A 14103-nucleotide genomic window follows, 5' to 3' on the forward strand; every position below is an offset into this window, starting at 1 on the left:
AAGAGTGAACCCTTTTAAAGGTCGTGTTCTTCGTGATCCCATTTTTCAAACTTTAGTTAGTGTGTAATGTTGCTGTTAGAGCATATATAATACCTGTAAAATTATAAAGCTCAAAGTTCAATGCCAAGCGAGATATTTTATTTAACAGAAGTTCCCTTTCAAAGCCTACAGCGAACGGCTGGTTAGGACTACATCCTGGTACATCCTGCTTTAATTACATCAGTAGAGCAGTTTGTCGACTAACCTCCGCCCACAAGAGTATGCGAAAAAGGGGGCGTGGTCTTGTTGCTCCCGCGTGGATAAGAGGAAGTGTTGCGTTCGGTTGCGTTTGTATAGTTTGTTTGTTGCCATGTCGTCGAGACGCTGTTATTTTCATCCCGGAGTCAAGTCACCTTTGTTTGGCTTTCCCAGGGACGCTGTACTTAGAGATCATTGAGCGCATGTGTAACGGAGTGTAAATGGTTAAATAATGCATAAATGGGGACAGCGCCATCTGTAGGCATGCGTGATGGCACGTAGCGTGTGGAATGAGGACCGCCCACAGCAGAACTAACGAGACATGCTGTGGGTAAGTTGCACGTTTGTAGCAGGCAGAGAATTATCAGTTAAAAGTGTGCAAAACGCATAAATACTTGCTCTGTTGTGAATTTTTCCTTCAATGAACTCCTCAGTGAACTGTTTATATGCGTTTGGCGTCGAATGTGTTATTTTATAGTGATTTATTTTGACCTTGTATTACGTGGCACAATCGTAATTCATTTGTGCATTGTCTTATGTTTTATGTAGAACTGATTTATTCTCCATGCATTGGATCCCTCATTTCCATGTTGTTTCCTCATTGTGCAGGTATGTTTGTAAAATGTGTTGTTTTATGGATTAATTGTTTTATTCATGTATTTTGCATGTTCACCGCTAGGTGGGGATGTTTCCCTTTATATTGAATTTAATTGAATTGTTCTGTTTTCATTGAGTTGATTTGTGATTAATTCATTGGAAATGTTTATTATAACTTCTCAGCTTCAAAAATGATCCACTATACGATCACAAAGATAAAATATTTCATGAGTTAAAATGGATTAAAAAAAGATAATTGTTTTAAATAAACAGCAGAACTAACGAGACATGCTGTGGAACTGATTTATTCTCCATGCATTGGATCCCTCATTTCCATGTTGTTTCCTCATTGTGCAGCCCCACTCAGCAGAAAGACCGCCCAGGCAAGACCGTCACATTGGTGCCGTGAAGTTGTGATGTCGCTGTGTTGCTATGGGCCGCGTCTTCAAGCAAGTTGATAGAAATCGCTGTGCTGCTACATAAGGATTGGAAGCATCTTTCATCAGTTGGACAGTTCGTCTTTGGTCCACAGCCTTTCGCGATCAAGGGACTCATTCGCTTTATCCTTTTTCAATTTATAGGACTTTTTGCACTGATCATTGATTTTGGGTTTATGTCTGTATGTATGTGTGTGAACTTGCAGCACATCTTATTTGCCCATAATGAGTAACAGCAATAGACATTTGCCAAACCAATTCACTCCTAGTCCAGTGGGCAGAGGCAGAGGGGTTTTAGGTGTTCCAATTCCCTTTTCAATGGACAGCCCCAATAATGGCAATAGTGATAGTAGACGTGACATTATGAGAAGGGTGTGCCCTGTAAGAGAATATGATGCAGCAGACATGCATTCAAATGTCAGTCATAAGTTTTCAGGGGCTTGCACATCAACACCTAATGCTGAACAAGGTGTGCCTGATATGTTAGGGCAAATGAGTTCAATTGTCCATCAGATTGGTCAACAGTTAGCAGACAACATTATGTCTCATCTTAGCCCTTATAGCTTGGACACTGGTCTGCCAAATAGACAACGCTCTGACGATTCTAAGGCTAGTAGCCCTTCCGGCATGGTGAATCTGTCACAAAACCAAGTAATTCAGCACAGAAAAGTCAAAGAGCCACCTTCATTCAGAGGGGATAGTTCTGACACAATTGAAATTGAGGAATGGGAAGATCTGATGAGGACATTTGTTAAAAAGAGCAACATGAATTTTGATGAACATGTGGAGGAAATCCTTGTGCACCTGCGTGGTAAAGCAAAAGATGTAGTCAAATTCTGGATCAGGAACTGTGATTCTGCCACCACTGTCTGCCCAAATTCTGTCTATAGCCTACTGCGCAAACATTTCAGTTGTAATCATTACTCACCTGTCCCGCTTGCTGATTTTTACACTACCTTGCCTGAGGAAGATGAGAATCCCTACGACTACTGGCTGAGACTCAACAAGGCAGCGGATGTTGCTTCTGAATGTCTGCGAGAGCAAGGTAAAACGCTTGACAAGCCCAGTGTGGAAGTGGTCCACATGTTTATCAGACACTGCCCGAGTAAAGACATAGCCCTAACCTTCAGATCCAAACCGATTGACAAGTGGTCAGCACATGAAGTACAGGCTGTACTTAACGATTATCAGTCTGATTTATCTTTCAGAGCCAACAGTACAGTGCATCGCAGCCAAAATGAAAGAATTTCAGTCAATAAGATTGATTTTAATACAGTTCCAGTGCCCGCTCCCACGGTGTGCGAACAACAACAGAAAAGTACAGATTTCTCTGCTCTTGAAAAGGTCATTGACATGCTTGAAAAAGTCCTGCTGACCAACACTAACAGACCTCAGTCTCATCCAAAACGCCAGCCTTATAGGAGTCTCCCTAGGATTGAAGGTTTTGATGCTTTGCCGTGTGCTATCTGCAAAGATGCTGCTCATTCTGCCTTAACGCATTGTCGTGAGCACCGATTGTGTTTCCATTGTCAGTCACCAGGTCATTCCAGACGTTTCTGTCCTAGGTGGAGAAGACAATCGCCTCAGCCTGATCAGGAAAACTAGCAGGTCTGTGCGTAAGGGAGGTTAGTACAGACCAGATTGATAACCCTCCCATCTTTGACACACAAGATTATGAGTCTGTATATGAGCAACACAAACCCAGTGTCTCTCCTGATAAAACTGCTGTCTTTCAAGGAATACAACGAGTCCCCAGAGCCGATTCATTGTTTTACACAACTGTAGCTGTGGAAAATGGCCCGTCTTTCACTGCATTACTCGACAGTGGTTCAATGGCTTGTACTCTCAGCGAGGCTGCTGAAGCTAGTTTGTTGGCAAGTGCTTCCACACTGACAAAGTGTTCTGCTGATGATGTTGTGATTATTGGATGTGGTGGTCATCGAGTCACACCAACTGCAATGTATGATCTGCCTGTCTGTGTTTATGGATGTAAAATGATAATACCTGTGCTGATCGTTCCAGGCCAGACAGATGAGATGATCTTGGGCAGTAATGCCATCAAAAGCCTACTGACTCTCCTGAAGAATACAGATGACTACTGGAAATTGATTTTACTTCCAAGTGGTAATGGAGAGAGCGAGAGTTTAGAGTTCATTTCTTTGCTGTCCAACACACAGAGATGGAGAGGTGATCATGCACCTGAAAAAGTAGGTACTGTTAAGCTCAAGCACTGTGTGACACTTCAACCTCAGAGTGAACATCTTGTTTGGGGCAAGCTCCCTGCCAATGCCGTGATGTCTGTGGGAAGTACTGTGCTTGTGGAACCCACACAATCCAAATGTGGCCCAAAACAGATCATGGTAGGCCGAGTCATTACACCTTTATGGGGCGACGGATGGGTGCCTGTGAAAGTTATAAATCCTACGAACAATGTGTTGACACTAAGAAGAAATGCAAAGATCGCAGACGTTTCTCCATGCATCGCAGTGGAAGATCTTCCAGAGAGTAACCATATTAAGTCTCAAGTTCAACACTTTCAACATGAGGAAGCTTCTCGGGAATCTGAGGATGAGATGGTTCGTATCTTGAACGACTTAGGTTTGAAAGACCTGGATCTGACAGCGTGTGAAGTGTCTTCAGCATGGAAAAGTGAATTACTTCGTCTCATTGTGAAATATGAGTCCATATTTTCAAGGAACAAGATGGACTGTGGTGAAGCCAAAGATTTTGTACATCGGATCCGCCTAGTGGACGACAAACCCTTTCGTCTCCCCTACCGCCGTGTACCTCCAAGTCATTATGAGAAGCTGAGAGTAGAGCTGGATGAAATGGAAGAGAAGGGTATTATCAGAAAATCAAATAGTGAGTATGCTTCTCCTCTTGTCCTGGTGTGGAAAAAGAACGGTGATCTGAGGATCTGTACCGACTTTCGATGGTTGAACGCCAGAACTGTGAAAGACGCCCATCCTCTGCCACACCAGTCAGACGCCTTAGCTGCTCTTGGGGGGAATTCCTTCTTCTCCACTATGGACCTTACCTCAGGTTTCTACAATGTTCCGTTACACAAGGACGATAGGAAATATACTGCTTTCTCGTCGCCATTTGGACTGCATGAATATAACAGGATGCCGCAGGGCCTCTGCAATAGTCCAGCTACATTCATGCGCATGATGATGTCAATCTTTGGTGACAAGAACTTCACAAGTTTACTGTGCTATCTTGATGATCTCATGGTCTTTGCTCCCAATGAGCAGGTTGCACTTGACAGGCTGGAGATGGTGTTCTCAAGACTCAAGGCCCACAATCTCAAACTTTCCCCTAAAAAATGCCATTTCTTGAGAAAGTCAGTAAAGTTTCTTGGACATGTCATTTGTGAAGATGGTGTCAAGACAGACTCTGAGAAAGTAAAGACCATTACAGATGTTCAAGCAGTGGACTTAATGGACTCTGATGGAATCACTCCATGCCACAAGAAAATCAGATCGTTCTTAGGTATGGTATTATACTACCAACATTTTATAGAGAGATGCTCTGCTAAAGCCAAACCCTTGTTCGATCTTCTCTCAAAGACAGGCACAAAGGGCTCCAGAGGCAGAAGGAGGAAACTCGCGTCAAAGGCTGTATGCATTAAGCTCTTACCAACAGATTGGACGGACAAATGCCAGAAAGCATTTGACACTTTGAAGGAAGACCTTCTCACAAGTGTAACGCTAGCACACCCGGACTTTGAACGTGACTTCATACTGGCTGTAGATGCCTCGTTCGATGGATTGGGTGCTGTTCTTTCCCAGATCCCGGAGGGTAGCACTATGGCCCGGCCGGTGGCATTTGCTAGCAAGACGCTGTCGCGTTCTCAGATGAATTACCCAGCTCACAGGCTGGAATTCCTCGCACTTAAGTGGGCGATTTGCGACAAGTTCCATTATTGGTTAAAGGGGCGTAATTTTACAGCTTGGACGGATAACAATCCCCTCACCTACATACTCACCAAGCCGAGACTTGACGCTTGCGAGCAACGCTGGGTTGCTAAGCTAGCCTCCTTCAGCTTCGACCTGAGATATGTACCCGGTTCTAAAAACATAGTCGCAGACGCGTTGAGCAGAGAACCTTTTGTCCAGTCCAGTGTAAGTCATCGACTCGTCACAGAACCTTACCAGTCTTTGCTTAATCAGGTTGATGGAGTTGTAGATCAAGTCGTCCAAGATTCCTTCCGACTTACCACTAACTGTCAAGTACTGAGTCTTGCTGATGATTCTTCTGGTGCAGCTGGAGTTGGCAGTCGATGTCAGGTGTCTACAGATGCTTTGAGTTCAAAGGATGTAGCTGCAGTATTAGGCGCACATTGTTCTGGTGGTGTAGGACAATTCATGGGCGTTGAATCCATTCCGCCCTTCCTTGATGTGGACCAGACTGCTGCACTCAATGCAAGCACACTTTCAGCCGCACAAGAACAGGATACAGCTGTGAGTAGAGCACTCTTTTATGTTCAGAGGCACCGACGTCCTGACAAGCGTGAACGTGCTAGTGAGCCTCGTACTGTACTGAGACTTCTTAAGCATTGGACTAAACTTACCATCAGAGACGGCATACTTTTCAAAGTCAAAAGAGACAATCAAATGAACAAAAAGTTGCATCAATTCATTGTCCCGGATGCTTTAAAACAACAAGTGCTTCATGGTTTGCATGATACAGCTGGTCATCAAGGGCGCTCCAGGACTCTGTCATTGGCCAGACAACGATTCTTTTGGACAGGCATGGAACACGACATAGCGACTTATGTGAGGAACTGCATGCGATGCATTGTAGGCAAGACACCTGAACCGAAAGATCGTGCTCCCCTTGAGAACATACGCACCTCTGAGCCGATGGAACTCATCTGCATTGATTTCTGGACAGCAGAGCAGGGTGATAAGAGTGTGGATGTCTTGGTAGCAACAGACCATTTCACCAAATTAGCCTACGCCTTTCCCTGTAAGAACCAGTCTGCAAAGCAGGTTGCTCATCATTTATGGAATGGTCTCTTCTGCATTTATGGATTCCCTAGACGTGTGCATTCCGATCAAGGTCCAAGTTTTGAGAGCAAACTGATGAAGGAATTGCTTAATATGGCGGGTGTCAATAAATCACACACCACTCCTTACCACCCAATGGGAAATGGGATCACTGAACGCTTCAACAGAACCTTAGGGAACATGATAAGAGCCTTGCCTCCCCAGTCCAAAGCCAAGTGGCCACAGTCTTTGCAGATGCTGACATTCTGTTATAACTGCACCGTTCACGAGACCACAGGCTTTGCGCCTTTCTATCTGATGTTCGGGAGAGTTCCGCGTCTTCCAATTGATGTGATGTTCCAACATGTCCTGAGGGATGATGCTGTTGTGAAGTATTCAGATTTCGTATCCAAGCTTAAATGTGACCTTGGTGAAGCTGCAAAAATTGCACAGAAGCACAGTTCAACTGAGCAAGCCCGGCATGCAAGGATCTATAATCGCAAAGTAAAGGGATCACCTTTGACCATGGGCGACAGAGTCCTTCTGGCGAATCGTGGTGAGCGTGGCAAACGGAAAATTGCAGACAAGTGGGAGTCCAACCTCTATGAAGTGATGTCAGTGAGATCGCCCATCAATGTCTATCATATAAGAGACACTGAAACAGGCAGAGAAAAGATTGTGCACAGGAATCTCTTACTCCCTGTTAACTTTTTGTACAAAGATGAAGTTGATTTACCATCTAAGTCTCATTCAAGTGATTCAACTGCAGACTTACCTGATCTTCCTGAGAGTGATGTAAGAACAGCTCACTGGGTTATGCAGTCAGATCAGCACGACAGCCCTGATAATGAGAGTGACTTAGTTGCTTTGTCCAGAGTTCAGTGTTCTTTGGATGTGCAGAATTCCAATTCGGAGGCAGACTCTGATACCTGTAACAGCTCTGTACACATTGAATTGGGAAGTGACATTCCGCAGTTGTTAGATAAAGGACTACCTCCTGACGATGAGATAGATCAGAGTTCCTCTCAGCACTCCTTGACAACGCCAGTTTTTCCACTTTCACATGTAGTCAATAACCCTGTTCCGGATACAGTTGACCCTGTAATTTGCAATCAACCAGATCACTTTCAGACAGGCACAATTAGGTCTAGGGCTGGTAGGGCCATTAAACCTCCACAAAGATTGATTTGTGAGATGAATAGTCAGTTTGTGCATGATTCGTCACCACCAGTGATTTCTCTTTTTGATGTGGTGAAAAGCCTTTTTCATGGGTAAATTATGAGTTGGACTTTGTTTTGAGTGGAGATTTTGTCATTTAAGTCATTTCAATCCTTGAATTGTGTACGCGAAGAGAGGTGTTTAGGGCATCTCTTTAGTCTATGTTAGGTCTGGATTTTGGTACCGGTCCATACTTGCATACTTCCTATGGAGGAATTTTGTAATTGATATTTACATTACAGTGTGTCAAGGAGTTTCACACATTATTTATTTTTTTTTTTTTTTTCTCTTTCCCTTTTCTGGTTCTTGTATTAAGTTTTCGGTACAGGCGCTTCCCCAGTTTGGCATAATTTAAGGGGGGTGCATGTAACGGAGTGTAAATGGTTAAATAATGCATAAATGGGGACAGCGCCATCTGTAGGCATGCGTGATGGCACGTAGCGTGTGGAATGAGGACCGCCCACAGCAGAACTAACGAGACATGCTGTGGGTAAGTTGCACGTTTGTAGCAGGCAGAGAATTATCAGTTAAAAGTGTGCAAAACGCATAAATACTTGCTCTGTTGTGAATTTTTCCTTCAATGAACTCCTCAGTGAACTGTTTATATGCGTTTGGCGTCGAATGTGTTATTTTATAGTGATTTATTTTGACCTTGTATTACGTGGCACAATCGTAATTCATTTGTGCATTGTCTTATGTTTTATGTAGAACTGATTTATTCTCCATGCATTGGATCCCTCATTTCCATGTTGTTTCCTCATTGTGCAGGTATGTTTGTAAAATGTGTTGTTTTATGGATTAATTGTTTTATTCATGTATTTTGCATGTTCACCGCTAGGTGGGGATGTTTCCCTTTATATTGAATTTAATTGAATTGTTCTGTTTTCATTGAGTTGATTTGTGATTAATTCATTGGAAATGTTTATTATAACTTCTCAGCTTCAAAAATGATCCACTATACGATCACAAAGATAAAATATTTCATGAGTTAAAATGGATTAAAAAAAGATAATTGTTTTAAATAAACAGCAGAACTAACGAGACATGCTGTGGAACTGATTTATTCTCCATGCATTGGATCCCTCATTTCCATGTTGTTTCCTCATTGTGCAGCCCCACTCAGCAGAAAGACCGCCCAGGCAAGACCGTCACACATGCATCCCCGTTATGGTGAGAGGCGTGACCTTTCCGGTAACGTGCGCTCTGCGTGAGCTAAGCTGCTGTCGAATCACAACACGGGAACCGCTGGCACAAATAGAACTCGTTACGTATTTCTGAAGGAGGGACTTCATAGAATAAGGAAATCTTTCAAGCCGTTTTGAGGACAGTGAAAACAGCAGTATACAGATAAGTAAATTGTGTGAAAAATACTGTGTTTTTTTACACGCGAAACATGAACACATGTTATATTGCACACTGTAAACACAATCAAAGCTTAAAAAAAACACGAAAAACGGGACCTTTAAAATAAAATATTTGCAAATATTTAAATTGATTACTTCATTAGCTTACTACAATTAGACAGAGGTGGGTAGTAACAAATTACATTTACTTCGTTACATTTACTTGAGTACATTTTTTGGGTAACTTGTACTTTTAGAGTAGATTTAAAGATGGGTACTTTTACTCTTACTCAAGTAAATTTCTTGTGAAAAAACTGTACTTTTACTTAGTTACATTCGGTGGCGTTCCTCCGTTACTGTCAAATGGTAATAATTATATTATATATATTAAAATAAGTTAATATGACTTTCGCAAGTCTCGTGAAACGTTGGAGAGGCTGCTTCGCGAGAGGTGGCTACGCATCACCCGCTTATTAGCGCGCGTTTAGTCGGAAGATGATGGCCGAAGCAGAGGAAGATGTGTGTGAGCTACGGGAGGCAGATCACCCGTGGTCTCAAGTTCAGTCTATGTTTTCACTCCAAGATGTCAAAAAGAATAGTTTCATAATGCGATGCATGTTGTGTGCACCAAAACGAACTGACATCTCTCAGCATACAAGAATTCTACCCTGAAAAGAACATAGCGGTAAGTGTCACAATGATGCCTATATTTGAACACTATTAACGGTCATTTGATAACTATGGGAAATTTTCCCTTATTATAATACTATTTCACACACTGTCCGAGTGTTTTCCACATATGCGCTCTTGAGCAAGCAATGACAAATCGTTTGAATCCTCCAAACAACACACGTCCACGAACAAACGTTCACATCTTCACATTTACATATCCTTTTCTTCACAAAACGAAACAAACTGAATAGCCTAATGTGACGTCTTGCATTTATACACAAATCCAGACACCTGCCTGAAGTGTAGAAAATATATACAAATAAAAACGGAATAATATTCCTATCTAAAGAATAGCCTATATACTTATAAAAATATAAGAACAAAGTATGTTTTAAGAAGAGCTCTAGTTTGCCCAGCACACCATTAATTTACACTGTTTAACCATTAAACACACACACACACACACACACACACACACACACACACACACACACACACACACACACATACATACATACATATTTATATATATATATATATATATATATATATATATATATATATATATATATATATATATATATATATATATGATTCATTAGCTTACATTAGTTAACATGAACTAATAATGAACTGCACTTATAAAGCACTTATTTATCTTTATGTTAATTTAAACATTTACTAATGCATTATTCAAATATTGTTAACATTAGTCAATGCACTGTGAACTAACATGAATAAACCATGAACAGCTGGATTTTTATGAACTAACGTTGACAAAGATGAACTAATGCTGAACAGAGGTGTTGTTCATGGTTAGTTCATGTTAAAGGGTTAGTTCACCCAAAAATGAAAATTCTGTCATTAATTACTCACCCTCATGTCGTTGGACACCCGTAAGACCTCCGTTCATATTCGGAACACAAATTAAGATATTTTAGTTGAAAGCTGATGCTGAGAAAGGCTTCACACAGGCCTCCATTGGCATTCAGTACATTGACACTTCCAAGATCCATGAAAGGCACTTAAAACGTCGTTACAAAGTCTATCTCACCACAGTGACTCTACAATAATCATACAATGCGACGACAATAGTTTTTGTGCGCAAAAAAAAATCAAAATAACACCTTTATCCAACTTGTTCTTGTCTTCCGTGTGCGCCTCCACGACGCATGCGCGAGAATATGACGTAGCGCCGGTGTTCGGGAATCGATGAAATACAAACTTAAGCCCCATTTTGAGCACTACGCCGAGACCTAAAGCACGATCAATGTAGAATCCAACAGCTTAGACACGCGCGTCTTCCTCTGCTCGTAAACAAATCGCTTCTGGGTCATATGTCCGAACGCCGGATCTGCGTCATATTCTCGCGCATGCGTCGTGGAGGCGCACACGGAAGTCGAGAACAAGTTGGATAAAGGTGTTATTTTGATTTTTTTTTGCGCACAAAAACTATTGTCGTCGCATTGTATGATTATTGTAGAGCCACTGTGGTGAGATAGACTTTGTAACGACGTTTTAAGTGCCTTTCATGGATCTTGGAAGTGTCAATGTACTGAATGCCAATGGAGGCCTGTGTGAAGCCTTTCTCAGCATCAGCTTTCAACTAAAATATCTTCATTTGTGTTCCGAATATGAACGGAGGTCTTACGGGTGTCCAACGACATGAGGGTGAGTAATTAATGACAGAATTTTCATTTTTGGGTGAACTAACCCTTTAACTAATACATTAATGTTAACTAATACAACCTTATTGTAAAGTGTTACAGAGAGGTGTGTGAAAGCTCTCCAAGTAGCCTGAAATTCAGGGTTTTCGCTTCTTATCAATCAGATCGAAAGTAACTAGTAACTAACTACTTGAGTAGTTTTCTCATCGAATACTTTTTTACTCTTACTCAAGTAAATATTAAGATTGTTACTTTTACTTTTACTTGAGTAAATATTTCCGTAAGTACTTGTACTTTTACTTGAGTACAGATTTTGGCTACTCTACCCACCTCTGCAATTAGACCTAGAACTTTACCAATCTTATCTATTTCCTTAAATCCATTTGAATCCTTTAATAGGCCTAATTCAATTACTTTATTATTTTGATCATGGTGCAATTTTTGCGATTTTCCTTTAAAAAATAAATGACAAATCAAATGACTTCAGGCTAAATATTCTGATTTAACTTTGAGACACAAACCTGTACAATATTCAACACGTTTGCTCCCATTTATTTTTTTATCACAGTGCTTCAGTAGCTACACAAGGCTACAAACTTTTAGTCCACATTTGGAGAAATATGTATTCACATGTTTACCTCATATTTCTTTAGATAGAATAGAACCATCATTTCTTACTGACTCATAGAAAGACGATTCTCTGCTGATCCATTAGTCAATATTGCGTGATAACTCTTACCTTACGATGTCGGCAAACTTCTGCATTCTGTCTCAGTATACATTTATGCATTTGTTATTATATATCATATCTGTCACAATAGAGTGAGTTCTATTACAAGACTATGTTGTTCCGCTTATTAATCTATATTGATTGACGCTATGGGGAGAACTCCTTTTTCTCAGATTCTGAAGTCTTTATACAATCACACAGTGTGAACTGCACGGCCATTGGTTCGTGAAGTTAAAGAAAACGAACCAATGACGGCACAGAACGCACGAGCCAATGGTTAGCGAGCCCGCTCATGCCTGCCAAAAGGGGCGGGGTCTCAAGCTATATAAGCAGCCGTCTCATCATCGCAAATCGATTCATTCTCCTTTAGCGACTGTAGACTTGGAATTTGCCTCTTTCCCCGTTGTTTAATTCACGGGACCAGACACCAGTTGTTTTGTCAAGAGATCACTTTATTTTAATAGTTTTGTCAGATATAGGAGAGAAAGACCGTTTCTGGAAGTCCAACGCAGAATCCTGTCATTGCGAGAATATGAGTCGTGTCTCTCTTTTCAGAACGTGACTCTGCCCCTCGCGCCCTCCTGTTTTCTTCCTTCCAGGAACCCACGAGGAAAAAACAGCAGGGCAGAGGAACCTAAGCGCTCGGATGAGAGTGAACTCACGTTGACTCACTCTCCCCACATGAAGAGATTTCCCCTGTCCATTTCTCGCGCCCAGACCAACTTCCCTCTGCCATTGCGAGCAACTTGGTCTCGTTCGGGGGATCTGATGACAAACAGCAGGACGACAGAATGTCCTTGGCGGCTTCGGAGACCGAGGAGCAGTCAGGCTCACCTCTTGACATGCACATGAACTTTAATGACATCATTCTTAATCTGTAGGGTTTAATATGGAGTAGGCCCACCCTTTGCAACTCTAACAGCTTCAACTCTTCTGGGAAGGCTTTCCACAAGGTTTAGGAGTGTGTTTATGGGAATTGTTGGCCATTCTTCTAGACGCACTTTTGTGAGATCAGGCACTGATGTTGGACGAAAAGGCCTGGCTCGCAGTCTCCGCTCTAATTCATCCCAAAGGTGTTCTATCGGGTTGAGGTCAGGACTCTGTGCAGGCCAGTCAAGTTCCTCCACACCAAACTCGCTCATCCATGTCTTTATGGACCTTGCTTTGTGCACTGGTGCACAGTCATGTTGGAACAGGAAGGGGTCATGTACAAACTTTTCCCACCAAGTTGGAGCATGAAATGTTCCAAAATGTCTTGGTATGCTGAATCATTAAAGGTGCCCTAGAATGAGCTGAAACAATATTATAAATTGTGTTCTGATATCTACATGGAGGGTATGTGACTTATTTAAGGGCAAAAATTGTCCAGATACGGTTTTACAGGTCCATTTACAACCCTAGAAATTGTCCCTAGAATGAAATGGTCTGTTTTTGCCTTATTTGGAAGGATCGTGAATATTAATGTAGAGTTCTGCTCTGATTGGTTGTTTCACTGCATTTCAACTTAAGTGGTGGAGAAGGTGACGTTGGCTAGAAGGATCGAGTGAATATCTGTAAGCATCTAAACTAACATTAGCTCCTGAGTTATGTGTTGTTGAAATATAGGCTAAATTATAATTCTATCCGACAAAAGGGATTGCCATATGTATCTACGGTTGTATTTTGTAGATTTATATGACAACAATGGCAGGAAATAATATTAACCTTTGTCATTTGACATTTGTCATACTGTTATGTATGTTGCTTGGAGTTTCCTATTGTTACTGTACTAGCATCTAGGATATAGACAACACGGGATATTATCGTTAATGTTGTCTCACTAAGAAACTTTCAATTTAACCAGAAATTGTTTAGACAGTCAATACATGGATAAAATCACTACTTACTACTTATGGCAATATAGTTTGAATTGCCACTTATCCAGTATCAGACGCTGAGCGAAGCCGGTTTGATATTGTCCCAGCCAGGTTAGAAAAACTGTCCGTAGTGAAATGGGCAGAGCAAACAAACAAATTTGAAATAAATTGTTGCAGTACCCAGTTATACAACCCCAAATCAGAAAAAGTTGGGACAGTATGGAAAACGCAAAAAAAAAAAAAAAGTGATTTCTAAATTTACTTTGACTTGTATTTCATTGCAGACAATATGAACACAAAATATTTCATGTTTTGTCTGGTCAACTTCATGTCATTTGTAAATATGCATCCTTTC

At 41.4% G+C, this 14103-nt stretch overlaps 1 protein-coding gene across 1 annotated transcript in view; it reads right to left on the reverse strand.

The window, feature by feature from the left end:
- Positions 1-14103, reverse strand: part of LOC307127107 (uncharacterized protein) — a 94201-nt gene that overhangs the window by 42347 nt on the left and 37751 nt on the right. The gene's annotated exons all lie outside the window — the stretch shown is intronic.

This window comes from Gobio gobio (genome assembly GCF_949357685.1).
Source record: "Gobio gobio genome assembly, chromosome: 5".
In the NCBI taxonomy this organism is placed as follows: domain Eukaryota; kingdom Metazoa; phylum Chordata; class Actinopteri; order Cypriniformes; family Gobionidae; genus Gobio; species Gobio gobio.